Raw genomic sequence first — 19820 nt, 5'->3', positions numbered from 1 at the left:
TTGAATACAAGTGTATTTACTCGCACTGGATTTCATAATGTGCATTCTTTCTTAGGGAGCTGGGAAAACAACACAGTCATATCTGCATTAGGAAAAAAAAGTGGGTCAAAACTAACATGACCGACAGGCCTGGGGAGAGGATAAGAGAAGTATAAACATGATGTTTTGTGCCGATGTTTTACAAAATGAATATGGTTGTCACTAAGGAGAGATTTGTCTTGCCATTCTTAATGCATGGCAATGGCACTCTTACTTAACTCTTACTAAACAGTGTTCTGTTGGATAAATTTCTCTTTTTTCCTATACAAATTTCAGAATTCAGTTTGCTATTATTGATGAATCTGGGTTTTACTGGAGCTATTTTGCTGACAAATACCTGATTTTAAAATATGTCTGACTAATTAAATTCAGACTCAACGAAAACACAATATTTACTAATTTTGTACTGTGCCAGGACTGGATCATCACACTGCTGGTTTTCCACAGTGTAACAGTGTCATGGTGGTAATCACAGACTGGGAATGGGGTGACTGTATATTTTTATGAAATCATAGGTTCATCTTCACTGATTGGGGCCATGTGATCATTTCTTGTAACATCCTCAATGTATCACAGGCCACTGTATTTCTTCTATCTACTCCTGGATTGAGCCCAGTCCCTTGGGTGTTCCTGAAAGGTATTCTACTTGAATTGAGGACATTAATGTGCATTTGGCTTCAGTTTCTCATATTCCGTGGTGTCTGAATGGAGTTGGACACAAACTCAGCAGAGTATTGCCACGTCTAGATAACGTGATGCTGTACTTGGTTAGAGATCCCTGGGCTAGTTTTGAGCAAGCTGGCATGTGTTCACAATGTAGGGCAGCCTTATGCTGAAGTACTAGCACAAATTGTGGAAGCAATCGAGGAGGAGATGACACTAGGCTTGTTTGCACTGCACTGCTGTGGCTGTACGACATTCCGCTGCTAGCTTGACAAACAGTATCTTGGCCAGTGCTGCAGCATGTCCACATTTTTATGCTCTAGAGTACTTCCTCCAATCTTGAATAATTTCTTTCACTCTTGCCTGCACTGCATGCAAGCATGCACCCGAACTTTATTACCATATTCTGACACTGGGTTTATCAATACTGGTTCCAATAGCTTGTATTCTTTTTCCAACATTCTAGATGAATTTCTGAATCTAGTGTTACTTAGAGATATTTTTCAGATTCACTACTTTTCTGATTCATTTGTTTTGGCTGTATAGCTTTTATTCATTGTTTCTAGATGTAAAAACCTACATTTTGCTGAGTTGAACTGTGGTTTTGAGGTTTAGCTTTCCCCTCTCTGATTTGTTAGCTGTTTCTTTATCTTTTTTAACATGCACTTTATTGATACTGTGTAACACTGATTTGTAGTCATGTTGCAGTACATCAAATACTTCACAGAGATGTGTGGATTACATCTGCTTAGTTATTTTAAAACAACAAAACTTATGCTCTTAAAGAATGCAATTAGATTTGTTTGACAAAATGGATCTATTTCCCATAAAACCATGTTGACTGACATTAATTATATTGCTGCAATTGTTAATCAATTAAATCACGTACCAGCTTCTCCTTGCTTTTATCCAGGACTGATGTCATGCAAAATTATGCTCTTTTTGAATCCTTTTCTTTTTCTGTTTTGCAAACACTTCTTACCAAGAAACCCATAATAGACAGTGCATTTGTATACAGCAGCTGGGCAGTTGAGAATGCATTAATTAGTATATTACAGCAGTGGCACTTATTATTTATTATGCCATCATCAGAGAACACAATTAAGTTATTGTAGAGTTGCTATGGTTTCCAAAGGAGGTACAGTGCAGACTAATTACCTCAAGGTGCCAGATGGTGCTGAATAATTCCTGAGCAAATGCCCCATCACCTCTGCGTCTCCTACGTTTGTATAGTAAACAAAACATTGATAAAATGGAGGCTGAGAATGTAGTGATTTCCCTTTATAGGTCTCCACAGGTTTCTGTTTGCCCTGAGCATATTTACATTCTTCAGACTTTATTGTTTAATTTTCTGCCATCTGTGCAAAGGTCCTCATGAATGAACTGCAAACAAGCATGTAAGAAAACTCTGCTGCTGGACATCTTGACTGCAAATGCTTCATCTGCACTATACCAGCAATTTTTGTATCATCTGTCATGGCTATCCTGAGGATATGTTGGGTGGAAAGATGCCTGATCCTGTCCATAGGACAAGGAAGCTGTAAGAGACACTTTAAACGCCGTCTATACCCAAGATTTCCCTTTAGCCTGAAAACTCACCAGTTTGCGGATCATGGGGACATCCTACAGTGCAGCAATGTAAAGGAACATCTATTTGGACTTCAAGTTTGACGTATAGTATGCTCCACATAGCAGTGTACATGCAATCACTGGGATTTTAAAAAATTGCAAAGCTTAAAGACGGTGAAGTTTGAGGCCACTCAGTCTTAGAGAAAAGGCTTTCTTGTAGATCTGTGCCTGATCTCATGGCTGCTTTCTCCTTCTTCTCTTTTAGTGGTCAATAGGTTAGTTGGGTGTCTGCAAAATCTTCCATTATACAGCCTGAGAGGCAAATAAATAGATGAACTCCAGGTCTGCACATGTAGTAAGTACCAAACTATAACTTTACCATCAGGGGATACAACAAAGTATGAGGCCACAAAGAAAAGTCTTTGTGATGGTGTGTCACAGAGATGCATGCTGTAGTCCAAAAATTCTGACTGTCCTGAGTGTCAGTCCACAACCAGATAACCTGCAGCATCAGGTCAATACAAGTAGGTCAGGCTTTGGGCAAGGGCTTTTGTGCCCTACTTCTGCTACCAGTATCATAGGATTGCCAACAGACTGCCCTAAGAAACAGCCTTTTAATTTAGTATATCCCCCATTCACAGTTTAAATTCAGATTTGCATTGTGGTTGGTCTAGGAAAACAACCATGAAAAACCAGAACAGCAAATGTTTCCCCTCCGAATTCAGAGCTTGCCTATACAGAGATTGCTTAGGCTTTTCCAGGTGTTTGGGGTTATCTAACTGATATCTCCCTTCTACGCAACTTCAGGGGGCTTGCTTATCTCTGAGCTGGTCCAAGCTGGTGGGGGTCCAGTTTTTTTTACCTTCTCTGTGGTGTTTCAGTAATTCCTGTTATGGGGACCCTCATGAGCACAGCTAACCGAGGCAGCCACAGATGGAACAGTTTGTGTGTCACTCTCTGGGTTCTGCTTCGGGAGCTTCTGGACCTTCTGGGGACAAAGTCCAGTATCACTGGCAAATGCCTGGGAAACCTCTGAGAAACCTAAGGGTGCCTGCTACTCCTGGGTAAGGACAAGGTAAGGGGAGATACAAGGGTGCAATCCCAAGGAAGCTCTAGCAGCTTCTAACAAGCATGATCAGCTACTCTTGACTCAAATTGAGTGAAGCCTTTGTGGCAGCTGCCCCCAGTTAGGAAGGATCAAACACCTTTTTAGCCAGTGCTTGGGACGGGCTTATGTCAGAGCTGGGCGCTTAGTTGTAGTGGTGATACGTGGTAGGGCAGTTTCTCCAGGAGGTGTTTGGGCAGCTGTCCCTGCTAGGGCAGAGGCTTTGGCACAGACTGATCTTCAGATGGCAGATGCAGTCCTACAACTCCCAAACTGCAGGAGTGCCTGGAGCCTCTCTCTGATGCCAGGAGAGGTGGCCTTTTGTCCTGCAGGAGCTGTGTCACCTTGGAGGAGATGTGCCACCAAGTGGAAGAGTTAAAGAAGGAAGAGAGCAGGCTCTGCAGTACTGGAAAAGATGGGATCTTCTCTGAGATGCAGCAGCTTGAATAGCCCTGGACCCTAACTGCAGTAGAGAACTAGGCAGTGTCCGCACCTAGTTTTATGGTAAGTGCAACCTCTGGAGAAGAGGAAGGATGGAAGCTGGTGACTCCTAGCACCAAGAGGAAGGAACCTGCCCCATCGAAGGACTTACAAGTACAAAATAGGTCCACTACACTCAAAGGTGAGGAGGATCCAGATATGTCTTCAAGCAAAGGATCTGGTCCACCTCTGGCCCATAGGAAGAGTTTGGTCAGAGGAAAGGAGGTGCAAGAATGGCAAAAAGGTGGCTCTGGAAATTCAGTAATTTGGAATAAGGTATAAAATCAGGTAAGGAACACAGGAGGGGGTGAATCTTCTGATGCTTGGAGCACATGTCTTTACAAACACTAGTGAAGGTGACCTGTGGACTGGGATGCTGGCCCATCTTCTGGGATGCTGGAGGGAGCTCTCGTAGACAACCCACTGAATTTTCCATCAGCTCTATGTCTGAAAGACTTGGTGTGGGGTATGGTAAAGGCAGATGGATTTGCAGCCAAGTACTAAGTGGTGGGGGGAGGAAAGGGTGATAGAGTTGTAATTCAGTAGTAGTTGTGTGTGTTTCATAATACTTGAGTGATAATAGCTTTATAATGGTACGCAATAATTATGCAAAATGATATAACTAAATCAGTAGTAGTGACATGCTTATTATTTAATTATATTATTAGGCAATTACTTTGTTAGTAGCGCACTGCTTAATTGGTAAATGCTTAATCATTGTAGTCTCTTACATCAGTAATATTTCAAGCCTGCAGGTTAGAGGGTGTAAGTTAGACCCATGAAGCAACAATGTCCAAAAAAGAATATACTTAAACCAGCAAAGATGTAAATACCAACTCTTATTTTGCAGTGTTGGACCTTAGGTACAAAAATGGCTGTCTGCCTTGTCAGACTGTTTAAATATTTAAACAAGAAATCAGTTTAATCAATGGGAATTACAGTAATTGCCTCAGTTCAAGCTCCATTTGAAAAGATCTTTTAATTTCTTATTCCTACGTAAATTCTGGTTCTTTCTTGTTTCCAGCAAAGGAAATAATAATTGAAATGCCCAGATCAAATGAAATACTACACTTCTTCCCTTAAAGCACTAGCTTCTTAGAAACATTGAAGACGGATTGCTTTCTCAGGCCAACAAGTTGGAAAAGAAAGCACTGTTAAAGCATCAGCCAGTTCACTCTGGGGATATGTATGTTTCCCGAGATAACACATTCAGCTGTACAGTTAGTTTGAGGATAATACATATAATTCTGGTATAATAAAATTATTTCATTACAGGAGCCAGAGAGGTATGAAATTACTTCTTGCATTACACCATCTATTGATCATGAAACAGCAGATTCCATAGTTTGATAATTTGTTGGGAAATGACTTGGCTGTAATCTATCTTGTTCCGGTCAGAGGAACTATGTATTTCTTGTATATAGCTAATAAACCAGGACTTTACTGAATACAAATACTTATACTCCTGAAAGTTTACAAGCTAGACATTCTAAATAATAATTTTATTTTACTGTGAAAAGTAGTGTAGAGATTTAACTCCTCCAAGGAAAGTTCCAAGAAGGAGGTCAGACATAGAAGGCAGGCAAAGTGGTGAGGCTGAGGGATGGGGGAAGCAGACTGAGCAGGGGATCAGAGCAATGGAGAAAATAAAAACCGGGACTGTGGAAGCTTTGCTCAATATGCAAACATTTCTGCTCTGACTACTCTATTTGCCATGAATTTTGAATTTGATTAAAAGGCTTTCAAAAAATTGGTCATAACAAAATATTTGCTCATAATGAAATCATTACATATGAAACTAAATGAAATTATTATACAAACTAATATCTTTCTCAATTATTGTGTTAATCTTTTCCACTCTGCTTTATTTTCTAGTTAATGGTGCCTGAAAGTTAGAGGAAAATGTTTGAAGTTGGGAGAAGTTTGGACAGAGAAAGGGAGGTACAAGGACAGCAAATATGACACTGGAACAGGAGCACTAACATGTGTACAAATAGTGTGTCAAACTGAACAACATATGCCGAAGAAATTGTGATATACACATGAAATACATCAATAAGTGTTTTTTAAAAAAGAAAGGTCACCAGCATTTTTAATTTACTCTGAGGTAAAGTGAGACTCTTCTGACTCCAGCTGCTGACACCAAATTCAATTACTGTGCACCAAGGAAACCTACCAGCTCTTGAAATCAGTTATCTCATGTATGATGGCTAGTGCGGTCTTAAGAAATAAATAAAGGTTACAACTACGCACCGACAGGGAGGAAGCGATTTTCCTTTTCTTCCAAAAAGGAGAATAACAAGACACATTCAGGCGTTTCATTCCAGTGAGTGTGCATGTGTGTACATCTACGCCAGCTGTAGTCATGGACAACAAAAACTTGGACTTAAACTTCAGGTTTGTCCTAATCAAGTATTTATCAGTATATGTACTGTAAAATTACCGCTTTATATGTTTTCAGTAATACAATCATGGTATTCTTGTAAGCTATATCATCACACTATATGCCTACTTTTATACCTCGTTGAGCATTTTTTCAGACCCATGAACCACGATAAGTAATGTCATAAGTAACAAATATAGTAATCAAAGGTGTACAAATTTCTTATTTTTTCAGCTACAGTATTTGCTTAAAGTATTCTCTGTATAATTGTGGGCACCATCTACATGAAAAATGATATCCTTGGGTCTCAGAAAAATAATCAATCTGTATTACATGGACAAATAATGGTAATACAGAGCTTGTAAAAACATGGAAAGGCATTCTGTGAGAATTTCTTCATTTTTGCTCCAAACTTGACAAATTAATGTTTTTTAAAAAGCAGTATTTTAATGTTACCTTTACGCAAATACAGTGTTAAAGCTGTAGCTGAGTTTCCAAAGTGAAAAAACACTGCCCTTAGTGTTCCTGAAGTGAACTTTATCCTATTTGCTTATGTGAATGATAACTCTGTTCCCTGCTGCACTCTGTGTTGCCCTCCACTGTCAAGCTGCCTGAGGGAGAGAGCAGAAAAAGCCCCCGCTTTAGCACTTGACCCTCTCTTGTTTCAGTGTGGCTTTAACCTTGTGGCTTACTGCGTGCTTCTGATATTTTTAAAGGAAAGAAGGACTGAAACAACAAAAATAAAATTTGACAGGTGGTCTAGAGTTCAATTTTTTCACCAAGAAAGACTGGGACAGCCATTTGAGTGCTAACAGTGGGCCAGTTCAGGTCAATGCTGTAGGTTACCGCACTTGCTGTGTAATCTGTCTTTGAGCTGCTCAGAAACTCTAGCTCCTATTCTGAGTCTTAGGTCTGTCCAGTAGGAGTGAAGTGCCTAAATATTATTGAGAGTCTGGGTAATGGCATGACATATATGGTTACTTTGAAGATCAGAGTGCGGCTGCTATTAGCTGCTGGCATCCCTATTCTGTTTACACCAACCTTTGTAAGTCTCAACTGCCCTTGTAGCAGGCAACATGGGCAACCCTCTGGGAAAGGTCTGTATTGACCTGGTCTGTAATGAAATATCAAAATGCTATCACTAAAATGCCAGGAAGGACAACTAAGGCCATGTGAACTATAGATGGTGCTGTATCCAGCATCTCTAAAGAAGTTCACCCCTGAGGTCACTCTAGATCACAAGTCCTCCCACAGCAAGGGGTGATGACTTGCTTCCCAGCTGTTCCCAGGTTAAGCAATGTGGATGACTGATGAATGCTTTTGCACCTCATTGTGAAGATACTCCGCAAAAAGCTTAGGTGCTTACACACTGCAGTAATTGGGACCTGGTAAGAGCTGCCGGTAGAAATCTACGTAAGCAGGTGGCTGGTGGATTAGCAGATGGCAGGTTTTGAGGTGGTCTCTTGCTGAAGAGAATAACTTTTGATGTGTGACTTAATGACTGAATATTTTGCTAGCCTATACCTTACACGATAGACTGTACTGAGGATATTCAAGAGAGATGCAAGGTGCTGTATGCACCCTGTTGCACCTCACCCTGAGAGACTAAATTTGGCAATCCTTACAATTTTGCTGTGAGTTTCACAATAACTGGTGATCTTTAGCAAAAGAGTGAAAAATGTGGAGATACTTAAGACCTGACTGGACATGGTCCTGGGCAAGTGCATAACTACTGATGATGACTACTAAGGATTGCATGAAGATCTCGGCTTCCATGAAAAATGTGATTGCTCTGTATGTTGTTACAGGGGAAGGTTTGAAAATATAAAAGGAGTGCAATAACAGGATCAAAATCAAAGAGAAAAGAAATATGCACATTTTAAAATTGTACAATGTTTACCCAGTCTGAAGATTTTAGGGGACCTGACTCATGATTTTTGAACATTTAGGAAATATCATTGGTGACTAAGATTCATTCAGGTCACTCGCTGGGATATCCTTATATAATCTGATATCTGTGCTAGAGCTAAACAACCAAAATGCTTCACCTATTTAAAAGGAGTCTTCACCTGCCCAGCTGATTTAGCTTTCATCTGGGTTTTTGTTGCTGAAAATAAATGAAGCCTGCTGCAGAAAAATGAGAATCTGCCCCACAAAATGTAAGATGCAGAAAAATTTGTGAGGGAAACATCACAAATTACTTGGCCTGGAACTGAAACGCCAGCAGAAGGGAGATTTTGAGTCCAATAAATGGTCCAAGTCTTTGGAGACCACAAAAAAATGGGATTCTAGTGACAGTGCATGTCTATGAAAATTCACTGCAGTATCAGATATCCCAGGTGCCTATTTTATCAGGAATCATTATGCTGCTCTGTTTCAGGAACAGTTTTGGACAATGAAATAGCTTTTGCATTCAAAGAGGTGACATTTAGTTATCAGGCATTTAGCTGCTGGGCATAAAGGCCACTGCTTGTGAAAAGGGTTTGTTTGAAGGAAGAGAGTGCATGTGTGTATTATTAACTGGAGACTAAAGGTAAACTTTTAAATTAAATGTGCTGCAGCTCAGTCAATATCTTGGGCTCAGTAACATTGATGGGGGGTGATGGAGAGGTCTGAGCTCCTGCTGAGCTTACTTAAGAGTTAGGACTGCCACTGAACCTTGCCAAAGATGTGGTTTGAAATCTTGCCTTTGTGAATACATATTTCAAATGTAAGAATAATAAAATGAGAGCATACATTTGAATTTGCCTCTCATGAATATGCACCACAGAGGAAATAGTCATTTATATCCGAGCCTTCAGCTGAAAGGTTGCATCCTCTGGGAACTGATGTAATTCAACAGTCTCCTCAGCTCCAGGGAGCAAAGAAATAAGAAATAGAAAGCAAACAGTTACAGTAAAACTAATCAAACCAAACCAAATCAATACAAAACAAAAAGCCCCTCCAAAAGGTGTTCTTAGCAGAAAACCATTTTATAAATTAAGGAATCTTGCATTCATGGGATGAATCTTTTAACTTAAAGGTGGAGTTAGCACATGGTCAGTAGTAACGTTATGGCGCTGGGTGCACTGAAAAGCTCTGACAGGCAGGCTCAGGGCACAGCCCTCAGACATGCCTTCTGGAAACAGCGTTGAATACTGTTACTGTCCCTCAGCTGTGACAGAGGTAGAGCTAGAAAGAGATACAGAGAGAGAAAGAAATATTTCTTTTGTTTTGAAACAGCTTTAAGATGAATCAGAAAAAAAACGTGATTTACCATAAAAGCCTGTTGGCAAGTCAGTCATTATTTGTAAAGGTTTGACCAGGAAGCTTATAGAGAAATTCACACACAATTGAATATTTACTGGAGGAAAAAACATTACAATTTTCCTTTCAGTTTCTTTGCCACTTTCTTTACCTATTGGATCCTATTTTGAATCGCAGGTATGAGAAAACAGACTGATGCTGCACCAGGAGCTCCAGAGGTTTTAAAACCCAGGGACTATTCTGACATTGATGATTCCTGTGGAGACACAGTGTCTTCCCCTTTCATTTGCAGCCTGGTTAATGAGCCTGTAAATTGAATTAGCTGAGTCTAAGTGCTCAAAATCCAAGCTGAAATGAAAAGAAAACAAGGTTAGAATAGTGTATGGAGGCTATACTTGTTTTGGTGCCTTTGGTTTCCTGAGGAATGCAGTAAGACTGAAATAATAACAACAACAACAACAACAAAAGAATATGTGACTGAAGACATATGATTCATTATAAAGTACAAACCAACCTATTAAACAGTGTTCAAATATCAGAGTGCTGGGCACTCAGCCGGTGAGTCAGTGTTTCCTGGTTCTAAAGAGATTAAGGGTAGCTAAAGGAGAAGGCATCGTATTTTTCTTTTTTTCCCCAGTGCTATGGTATGTGCATATCCTTCTGGACAATGTTTGGCATCTCTTTTTTTAAACAGCTGATGAGTGGCCCAGGGAAGTGACTGCAAATTGGAGTCATGAATAACTGGATTTATGATAACAACAGTGCACTGAAATGCGGGGAAAAAGCTGGGCAGCACTGCACCATTTGTTCCCAATGATTTTGAAGCAATAGGTGTTAAAAGAAGAAAGCATAATCTGTTCTCCCAAGCTTTTCCTTCCTCTGTAGATCAAAAAGTACCTGTTTTTCTGTTAGCAAACAGAAAAGGAAGGCCTCTCTCCTCTGTTGGTGGTGCCTCTCCAGCCCCCTCTGCACCTGCCTGTGGCTCCTGTGTGCCAGCCTTACCCAGAGACCGGCTGGACAGGACCTGACATCCCTGTGCCAACGGGTGCATCACCAGTCCAGGCTCCTCTGTTTGCACTGACTAGGCTCTGAATTTCTGTTGGTATAAGGCAGCAATTTCATCCAGCGTCAGCGTGGTTTCATCAGTCAGGCCAAACAAGCATTTGCTGACATTATTTCTCTGCTCATAGTAAGGATTTGTCTAAATCAAACTGAGTGAGGCGATTCCTGGATTGGTGGCTGAGAACCACAGAGCCTAAATGACTTAATGATTTATCCCTCTTGCAATTAGCTCAGCCATTAAACAGACCAATACCCTAATTCCCTGCCCTCCACCTGGTCTTTCTCTGTTCACTTCTAGACTTGGTTATGGGTTACTGTCATGCGGAAAAGTCAAACCAGTCTCATCTCTTCTGTGTCCACGGATGGATGGCTCTTCTGCCTCCAGGTCTCATAAAGATTTACCTTTGGGAAGTGTATTGGCTTTGTATGGCAAGGTTTTGGTAGTGGAGGGGGGGGGTTACAGGGGTGGCTTCTGTGAGAAGCTGCTGGAAGCTTCCCCTGTGTCCGACAGAGCCAGTGCCAGCCGGCTCTAAGATGGACCTGCCGCCGGCCAAGGCCGAGCCAATCAGCGATAGTGGTAACGCCTCTGGGATAACAGATTTAAGAAGGAAAAAAAGTTGCGGGGACAGACAGAAAGGGCAGCCGGAGAGAGGAGTGAGAACGTGTAAGAGAAACCACTCTGCAGCCCCCAAGGTCAGTGAAGCAGGAGGGGGAGGAGGTGCTCCAGGCGTCGGAGCAGAGATTCCCCTGCAGCCCGTGGTGAAGACCATGGTGAGGCAGGCTGTCGCCCTGCAGCCCATGGAGGTCCTTGGTGGAGCAGATATCCACCTGCAGCCCATGGAGGACCCCACGCCGGAGCAGGTGGGTGCCCAAAGGAGGCTGTGACCCCATGGGAAGCCCACGCTGGAGCAGGCTCCTGGCAGGACCTGTGACCCCGTGGGGGACCCACGCTGGAGTAGAGTGCTCCTGAAGGACTGCACGCTGTGGAAGGGACCCACGCTGGAGCAGTTTGTGAAGAACTGCAGCCCGTGGGAAGGACCCACGATGGAGAAGTTCATGGAAGACTGTTTCCTGTGGGAGGGACCCCACCCTGGAGCAGGGGAAGAGTGTGATGGGTCCTGCCCCTGAGGAGGATGAAGCGGCAGAAATAACGTGTGATGAACTGACCATAAACCCCATTCCCCGTCCCCCTGCGCCACTGGGGGGGGTAGGTAGAGAATCCGGGAGTGAAGTTGTGCCCGGGAAGAAGGGAGGGATGGAGGGAAGGTGTTCTGAGATTTGGTTTTACTTCTCATTACCCTACTCTGGTTGATTTGTAATAAATTGAGTTAATTTTCCCCAAGTTGAGTCTGTTTTGCCTGTGACAGTAATTGGTGAGTGATCTCTTCTGTCCTTATCTTGACCCACGAGCCCTTTGTTATATTTTCTCTCCCCTGTCCAGCTGAGGAGGGGGAGTGATAGAATGGCTTTGGTGGGCACCTAGCGTTCAGCCAGGGTCAACCCACCACAGGGAAGTCATGGCTATTAAAGTCTCCTCAGGGGCACACAAGACAAAGCTGATATGTTTCTGTTATCCTGCACGCTGTATGAAATGCTATCTTTCCCTTTCAATCTAGGATTTAATACATTTGTATATACACAAATATTTCCTTCACCAAAACTGATATCCGCCCTGTCTTAAATTAAAAATAGCACAACAATCCAGGGATTGGATGACTTTTCTTATCAGCTAGTGGCCATATGGGAAATCACAGTATATGCAGATCATCTTCCTCATACAGGAGTCAGTCTGCTGTTACATACATGAACAGCTGTTGGAAAAAACCCAACAAGATTTTGGAGTCTTTCTTTTCTCAGCAATGATCTGAAGACATGGAGAACAAAGAGCATCTAAGGATTTTTCAAGTTTTGAATAAAAGAAACCCACAGAAAGAATACTAGTGGTAACATTAGCCAGTAACAATGGAACTAAATGAAAGTCCTTTATCTTATATTTTCATCACTTTTATTCCCATGTCTGAAATGAGAGCTAAGCTGCATTATTATATGTTATTGTCTCTAGAGTATCTACTGTCTACAATAATGATGTGGTTTTCTAAGGAGAAAAAAAATGATAGGAAGAAAACACTGAATATGATTTTCTTCTGTGAAAGCCAGAGATGCAAAAAAAAAAAAATTTCTATATCACTAGTAGTCATATTTTTGGCTCAAAAATATATGTCAAAAATACTACATAGTGGAAAGTTTGAGAGATGCATGCAAGATCTGTGCTTCAAGTCAGATATAGGGTTTTGGTAGACATTTGCATGCTCAGCAGCAGAATATCCATATAGTCTGCAAGCAGTAACTTGTATGTACTCCCACAAAAGAATAAATCTGACCAAAAAAGGGCTGCTTACATGTTGTTAGCATTGATTCCCTCAGAGCTAAAGTCCCAAAATAAATATCACCCATTCAAACCCCCAGGTTGGATATAAACAGACCTGAAAAACATTTTCATAATCTGAGAATAAAATTTAAAAAACATAAGCCTACTCACAGTACTTATAAATTCTTTCTGTTTCTTTATAAGAGTCTCAGAGTAATTCCAGTAAAACTATATAATTAAATCTTTCTTGTCTCCAAGGAACATTTAAGAGATGTGTTTAAATAAGGTCACTTGCTAATGAAGTGTTGACAGCTCAGAAGTAGGACTCAGCAGCTGTTTAACAGAACATAGCAACGTGAGGGGAAGACCACCACATCCAAAATTTAACAATGCAGCATTCAATGATCTAGTTGGAATTTGTCCAAAATATTGAAAGCAACGTGCAGGCCTAACATACCTACCTTTTAAAAAGGGCTGTCAGGATTGTGTGTCTGGTATACATATGAATATATGTGTTTATGAGTCAGAAGATGACAGTAGTTTGATAGAATTTGTTTTAAACTTTATTTAGCTGATACTATCCAGAGATGCTATCCGTGAACATGGATTGGCTTGAAAGTGTACTTGGGGTACTTAACAAATCGTAATGAATCACATGAGGAAGAGCAGTACTAAAGTGAATTTCACTAGAGTGTTAGCTATTTCCACCCATTTTATTCCAATGTAACTGAATGCCAGATCCTTTTAATCCCTATACTTGTGTTATTTTCATTTTTCAACAACAGGCCTGTCGTGGTTTAACCCCAGCCAGCAACTAAGCACCACGCAGCCGCTCACTCACTCCCCCCCCACCCAGTGGGATGGGGGAGAAAATCGGGAAAAGAAGCAAAACCCGTGGGTTGAGATAAGAACGGTTTAATAGAACAGAAAAGAAGAAACTAATAATGATAATGATAACACTAATAAAATGACAACAGTAATAATGAAAGGATTGGAATGTACAAATGATGCGCAGTGCAATTGCTCACCACCCGCCGACCGACACCCAGCCAGTCCCCTGAGCGGTGATTCCCCGCCCCCACTCCCCAGTTCCTATACTAGATGGGACGTCACATGGTATGGAATACCCCGTTGGCCAGTTTGGGTCAGGTGCCCTGGCTGTGTCCTGTGCCAACTTCTTGTGCCCCTCCAGCTTTCTCGCTGGCTGGGCATGAGAAGCTGAAAAATCCTTGACTTTAGTCTAAACACTACTGAGCAACAACTGAAAACATCAGTGTGTTATCAACATTCTTCGCATACTGAACTCAAAACATAGCACTGTACCAGCTACTAGGAAGACAGTTAACTCTATCCCAGCTGAAACCAAGACAAGGCCCAACACAGAAAGATGGCCTGTGTGTCTAGTGGGAGCTAAGAGAAATAGATGCATGAGGAATCTCAGGACAGGGTTCAGGTATCGCTGCTGCTGCTGAGGCTGTTCCATGTGGAACTCTGAGAATGGAAATGACTTTCCGAAACTTTCATGTTGATTTTGTTATCTTTATTCACAGTGAAGAGGGACTGTTTGCAGTCCCTGAAAATTAGCCTTGAAAACTATCATGAGTCTAAGTATCATTTTTCTTTCCAAGTAAAGAACAAATCTCTTTTAAAAGTTCCTGGTTGTTCCTTTGTCACTGAAACAATGATAAATGAAGTATGGGTACAGGAAAGGATATTTTTCCTAGTGAATCAATGCTTACTGTAGCAGGTTCTTTTTCCAAATCTTCGGTAATATTTGGATTGTGACATTTGATGGAGAAGGACTATCAGATTTTAGACCAGATTTCAAACAAAGGTGTTACAAACCACACCAAAAAAGATGGGAGCACATTTTCACATTTAGGAAGTTTAAGCAGAACTTACAAGAAATGTGTACAAATATTTTCCTCTACCATTAATGTCTTCTAATCTCCAGTTTTCTCTTTAGCAACACGGCCTCACATAGAGTTTCCAGTATTAATGACAGTAAACCCGATCTGAGATGGGCTCAAGCAGAGCCATTGTGGAATCATCAGACAGAAAACAACATTTTTGTCATATTTTTTCATGGTTTCTCCACAGTGTAGCAGCCCTTTAGTTGACAGTGACCCTCAAATGTGTTCTATGCTAGATTCTGGCATCCAGACCTCCTTCCCTGGCACTTGTTTGTCGTGTTCAGTTGGGAGGTGGCTTGGTGAAGAGGTGCACACTCTGTTCTTAATCCTACACCAAGTAGGACATGTCTGGACTGTATATGTGGCTCCCCAAACTGGTAGGTTCACAATTCACTGTGGTGTTACTTGGGTAGAGAGAACTTAATGTCTAGCTTAATATCTAGCCAGTACATTAAATGAGGGAACACTCTGGCTGAGCAACTACCTCTTATGACATGCTGCTTTGTTCTCTGCTGAATTTGAGATTTTTTTTTTCCTGATGCATAGTATCTATAAAACAATTTTTTTTCATAACACAGTTGTTCTTTCCTCTACAAATTGCTGCTATAATGGCAATATTTTTCTCTCACTACTTTTACCTGTTAAACTAGAACATGGGAGAAAATATACCAAAGCTCTTAATGGAGATCAGCATATAAATTCAATCCTATTCTGGACTCTAAAATTTGTAGCCACCACAAATTTTGGTGGCCAACTACCACCTAAATCTTCTGTAGAGACAGCTAACACACACATCCTATGATGACCACCTACATGACTAGAAAAATTGGAGCTACAGAGAATGAATTTTGAGACTGGCTATGTAAGAGACGAAATAAACAATTATGCCTGTTATCAGCCATCTGACATGGATCAAAGTTTCCAGCCACTATTCTTACTACTGTAGTCAGTAGGCTAGAAGTATTTGACAGGCTCTTCTGAAGAAGGAAAACTCGTCTGTGCCTCGTGTAACTCAGATATTTAACACATTTAAGAGCTGACCTTTTACTTTGTTGAGAGTAAATAAACAAAATAAGTTTTCAGCAGAGGCTGAACTACCACATAAAGACAGAAGCTCTTCATGAACCACTGCTTCTGTGTTCAGCTCAGCAGCTTGGCTCCTACAGAAACCTACTGTGAAAAAGCAGAAATGAAAGAACTATGCTGAAATGGCTGTGAATTTCAAGTTAAAGATAATCGTTGACTACCTTTCCAGATACAGTGTAGAGCATTTCTCCCTGAAGAGTTTGGAAATGGAGGCTTTCTGCTACCCCTGGCAAAAAGGGTAGCAGAAAGATCCCATATGTCCTCTTACCTCCTTGTGCGCTTGTGTGCATGGCCTAGATACATGTGTTGATTTCCTCATTCATTTACCCCCTTCATTAAATAAATTGAAGAAACAATGCATTCAACTCACTAATGTAAGCAGAAACATAGGCACAGAAACCCTGCCATTCTGTCTAACAGTTGTTTAACAGAAGTTAAATGAAATCTACAAATGAAATGAAATGGCAGTGTCAAGCACTTGTCATATGAATAATTAGACATTATAATAGCAACAGTATACTCGGTCTGTTCTCATCTGTAGTGTTTCTGTTTAGCAGCTGCTATGCCTGACAAACAACTGCCAGATGCAAGAGTTCCCTGATGGGTACCTGAACATGTTCTGGGTGTCCTCCTGAACTTCACTACAGTTAAAATGTTATTCTGGACCTGCAGAAAAGTAGATAGATGTTTTGCCAGCTTAGCAAATGGGAACATTCCTTCTCTGAGGAAGTGAGAAATGCACTAAATCTGTCTCAGCTAGAAGCAATTTTAGCATTTGCTGTTCAAATCATCTGCTTTTGTAATCTCTAAAGCATAGAGCATGCTGTTCACAAACTTTACTTACTTGTAACAGAATAAACAAACTCAACTTTCCACATGTGCCTTTACAAACCAAAGTACTTGCTTCCCAACAACAGATGGGAAATCTAGGGCTCTTGAATATCTGGGTCCTGATGATTGCTCTGCTAATTGTGCATTAACAATTAGAGATTACAGAATATGCTTCTGATTACTACAAGTGTAATAAAGTCAGAGGCAGTTGCACACAGACTTTGTAGAGTGAAGGAAATTAGTATCACAAGACATGTCACTGTGAATTCATGCCATTCGTCTAATGATCAATGACACCAGTGTGAATGGTTTCAAGTCAACCTACAGATTTGCTATATATACTTAGTAACCTGCAAATACGTAAGGCAGAATGGCTCCACTTACACTGTGCATCAAAACAGAGAGTAACACTTCGTCATAGGGTAAACTGCTCTATTAAAATTATCACATGTTCAGAAATGAACAAGGCAGTTGTTGGTTTCAACCTAGTTTATTTCTTTTTTGGACATCTATTTTCTTCCAAAAGTCTCATTTTCATGATTCAGGTTTCATTTCACTGCTACTTTAATACTACCAATTCTAACAGTTTTTTATACCTTTTATTCTCAGATCAATGGGAATGTCATGAGGTCCATTTTTACAGTAGTTTCAAATAGCCCACTCTACATTTCTTCAGCAAAATGCAAACAATCTTTGCTGCTTAATACACATGGGTAGATACTCTTTCAAGCATTTTGCTACAGTTTAATATTATTGATTTGTAGTCCTTTCCCAAGGTGAAGACGGTAGTGCTCCAAACTTACAGAAATGGAGTGCCTAGGACGGATTCTCTACTTGTATAAGCTGCTGAAATTGAAGCATATATAGGTTTATATATATATATATGATGAACTCTGACAGCTAGATCTCACCTACATATTAAAGAAATTGTGTCAGGGTTATAAATGAGACTAGAATTTCCTTCTATTCTCTACTACTCTTTATTCTCTATAGCTTTGATACGGCTATAAAGGTCTCACTTGGCATAATGTGATTGCTACTTTAGCTTAGTTCAAACTTTTAATCTTAAAAGTATTAAAGAGTTTGACTCACCTGACCTAATTTCAGTCATTTAAAAGGTAAATATTCAGACTAAGCTTATTAGTTAGTCTTTCCCTGCTTTCTCTGTCATGGAAGAAAGATGTGATGAATTGCCCTCTGCAGGCACCTTCTTGCATTGAGTGTGGAAAATTCTCAGATGTCTGTCTCAGAGCAGATGTTTGTCTTTCAGGCTGCACTGTACATACAGCATCTGTCCCCTGGGCTTCATCCAGTACTGTTATCTTGACTCTGTGTCAAGAAGAAGCATTAGAAGTCAAAAACTAGCAGAAGCATCATCTTCTTTGTTCCTTTCAACTTAGTGGTAAATTTGAACATGACAAAATGTGACGATTTTACTGGAAACCATATTATTTAGCTCAACATCAAGGTAATGGGTTGGTCCAGTTCCTTGTGAGATGAGACAGAGTCAAAGAAGAGGCAATGGATGTAATATCTTCTTTCCAGGTGTTTTTTACAGAATGCTTCTCTATTCAGGAGAGATCTCTGCAGCGACAACTTTTTTCTCTGTGTGCTTCAACTTTATGCTTGATGGACCCCCTGGCCTTGAGTTAATCAATGACAGAACATTAGAACCAAACTAAGCAGAAACAAAAATTAACAACAGCCAAACAATTCAGGAAGAGTCATAATTACAGGTAAGAAATAGCTCATTAGTGCAAAACCCCACCACATTATGTTTTAATGGTTACTGCTCATTAAATGAAATAACCCTCTGAATGAAAACAAGTTTGTTTAGAGAAGTTAGAAAATGATAAACACAAATATAACAGCTGACAGGGTGCAGCATCAAACTGGGTAAGTGGAGTTAGTGTCAACATTTACTACAGATTTTATTCTACAGGAGGGACAGAGATGTTTAGTCAAGTTCCATCCTTTCTGCCTTTCTTGAGAACATGCACCCAGCAGATGGTACAAATATGTGCATTTCAGGTCTTTGAATTCTCAAATGTCTTATGTCATGAATACAACCAGTTTAGAGTCTGTAATCTGCTTCCTGCTGGCTATGTGCACTTGCCCCCAAAGTCACATGTTTGCTCAGAGAAGGTCCACAGCTGGAACATCAAGATGAAATCTTATGCGTGTAAATGCCTCTGTAAAGGGGCATGCTCCACTGTGCTTAACTATTTTTCTGCAGAGAAAACTGTGCATACAGTTTCTTACTTCTCATAACCAGACATAAAAATATTTCCCAGTGAATAATGGAATTGCCATGAAACTACACGATGAGCTAATTTCCTACTAACCGAGAACAAGATGCTAACAGTATTTGGAGTGTTTTTAAAATGTGGTACTGATTAATTCGGCATTTATTCAATGCTACATTAACTTTTTAAATCACTCGGTTTCATATCCTTTGCACTACAGGCAATACAAGCTTTCCCATTGTCTGCAATAGGAGTAAAATGCTTTGTATGTTAAAGAATATATAGCATCAATTGGAGGAGACAAAAATATTATGAAAGTGTTGTGAAAAATATTTCTGTTATAGAAGCTCAGATTTTTTGATTTGTGGCAATTAATTGCAGAGCACTTAGGTTTTATTATTTAATTAAAAAAAGAATATGAACAAAGTTAATTACTGCAGGTTTCTAAGAGGAGATCACTCAGATAATCATGGAAACACTATGATACTGTTAACTTTGGAGTAGGTAACAGGCTAAATGATTTCGCCAGGTATCTTGCAGCCCTGTTTGGACAATTCCATAAAAGATATTTTGAAATATTCATACTGCTACAGAATGTTCTTAGTTCTAAGTCAGTTTTTAGTAATAATGAACTATATTTGTTATCAAAGCTTCTGTGGACAGGTGGCTATATCATAATCAGTGTGGTCCAACCCCCCCCCCGCCCCAGTTGAATTTCACAAGGTGTCTTATAACTGTATTCAATATTAGTACAGACTTTGATACGAGCTGTTTTTCTTCTCTGAAAGGTGAGAAGCAATGCATTTTAACTCTTGTAACTTCTTATTTT

The sequence above is a fragment of the Harpia harpyja genome, chromosome 2 (genome assembly GCF_026419915.1).
Source record: "Harpia harpyja isolate bHarHar1 chromosome 2, bHarHar1 primary haplotype, whole genome shotgun sequence".
Classification (NCBI taxonomy): domain Eukaryota; kingdom Metazoa; phylum Chordata; class Aves; order Accipitriformes; family Accipitridae; genus Harpia; species Harpia harpyja.
This window is presented reverse-complemented; position numbering follows the sequence as displayed.